Consider the following 2,396-nt stretch of genomic DNA (forward strand, 5'->3'; position numbering starts at 1 on the left):
GCCACAACCAAACTCTAAGTTTGGTGTTGAACTCCCATATCCAAACTCTAAGTTTGGTGTTGGGGAGTTTCAACCATGCTCTGAACATCTGTGAGGCTCCATGAGAGCCCACTGTCAAGCTATTGACATTAAAGAAGCGCTTGTTGGGAGGCAACCCAATTTTTATTTATTTTCATGGTTTTTCATGTTTTATTAGGTTCATGATCATGTGGAGTCATAAAATAAATATTAAAAATTGAAAACAGAATCAAAAACAGCAGAAGAAAAATCACACCCTGGAGGAAGCATCTGTCTGGCGTTCAACGCCAGAACAGAGCATGGTTCTGGCGCTGAACGCCCAAAATGGGCAGTGTCTGGGCGCTGAACGCCCAGAACAGGCATGGTTCTGGCGTTCAACGCCAGAAATGGCCAACAAATGGGCGTTGAACGCCCAAAATGGGCACCAACCTGGCGCTGAACGCCCAGAGTTGCGTGCAAGGGCATTTTGCATGCCTAATTTGGTGCAAGGGGGTAAATCCTTGAACACCTCCGGATCTGTGGACCCCCAAAAACAGCAGAAGAAAAATCACACCCGGGAGGAGCATCTGTCTGGCGTTCAACGCCAGAACAGAGCATGGTTCTGGCGCTGAACGCCCAAAATGGGCAGTGTCTGGGCGCTGAACGCCCAGAACAGGCATGGTTCTGGCGTTCAACGCCAGAAATGGCCAACAAATGGGCGTTGAACGCCCAAAATGGGCACCAACCTGGCGCTGAACGCCCAGAGTTGCGTGCAAGGGCATTTTGCATGCCTAATTTGGTGCAAGGGTGTAAATCCTTGAACACCTCAGGATCTGTGGACCCCACAGGATTATCTCAGGATCTGTGGACCCCACAGGATCATCTCAGGATCTGTGGACCCCACAAGATCCCCACCTACCTCCACTCACTTCTTCTCATCTCTCACCACTCTCTTTCACACAATCCCATAAACACTCTTCCCCAAAAATCCTTCACCAATCACCTCAATCTCTCTTCCCCATCACCTCTTCACCACTCACATCCAAGATCCAAAGAACTACGTTACAATGGTTTGGGAGAAATACTTAGATTTTAGTCCGGAGAATGTAAGGTTGGCGTTTAACTTGCCCATGATGCAAGGAGATGAACGCCCCTACACTAGAAGGGTCAACTTTAATCAAAGGTTGGACCAAGTCCTTGTGAACATATGTATGGAAGGAGCTCAATGGAAGATTGACTCCAAAGGCAAGCCGGTTCAACTAAGAAGATTGGACCTCAAGCCTGTGGCTAGAGGATGGTTGGAGTTCATTCAATGCTCAATCATTCCCACTAGCAACCGATCTGAAGTTACTGTGGATCGGGCCATCATGATTCATAGCATCATGATTGGAGAGGAAATAGAAGTTCATGAAGTCATCTCTAATGAACTCTACAAAATAGCCGAAGAGTCATCCCCCATGGCAAGGCTAGCTTTTCCTCATCTTATCTGCCTTCTATGTTACTCAGATGGAGCTTTCATAGAAGGAGACATTCCTATTAAGGAAGAGAAGCCCATCACTAAGAAAAAGATGGAGCAAGCAAGAGAGCCCATTCATGGAGCTCAAGAGGCGCAGGAAGCTCATCACCATGAGATCCCGGAGATGCCTCAAATGCATTTTCCTCCACAAAACTATTGGAAGCAAATCAACACCTCCCTAGGAGAATTAAGTGCCAACATGGGACAATTAAGGGTGGAACATCAAGAGCACTCCATCATGCTCCATGAAATAAGAGAAGATCAAAAAGCAATGAGGGAGGAGCAACAAAGACAAGGAAGAGACATAGAAGAGCTCAAGGACATCATTGGTTCCTCAAGAAGGAAACGCCACCATCACTAAGGTGGATTCATTCCTTGTTCTTATTTCTTCTGCTTTTCGTTTTCTATGTTATGTGCTTATCTATGTTTGTGTCTTCATTACATGATCATTAGTAGTTAGTAACATTGTCTTAAAGTTATGAATGTCCTATGAACCCATCACCTCTCTTAAATGAAAAATGTTTTAAATCAAAAGAACAAGAAGTACATGAGTTTTGAATTTATCCTTGAACTTAGTTTAATTATATTGATGTGGTGACAATGCCTCTTGTTTTCTGAATGTATGCTTGAACAGTGCATATGTCTTTTGAAGTTGTTGTTTAAGAATGCTAAATATGTTGGCTCTTGAAAGAATGATGACAAGGAGACATGTTATTTGATAATCTGAAAAATCATAAAAATGATTCTTGAAGCAAGAAAAAGCAGCAAAGAACAAAGCTTGCAGAAAAAAAATAGAAAAGGTGTGGAGTTTCTACACTCCATAGATTAAGGTGTGGAGCTCTGCTGTTCCTCAAAGATTAATGCAAAGTACTACTGTTTTCTA

Source organism: Arachis ipaensis, chromosome B02 (assembly GCF_000816755.2).
Source record: "Arachis ipaensis cultivar K30076 chromosome B02, Araip1.1, whole genome shotgun sequence".
Classification (NCBI taxonomy): Eukaryota; Viridiplantae; Streptophyta; class Magnoliopsida; order Fabales; family Fabaceae; genus Arachis; species Arachis ipaensis.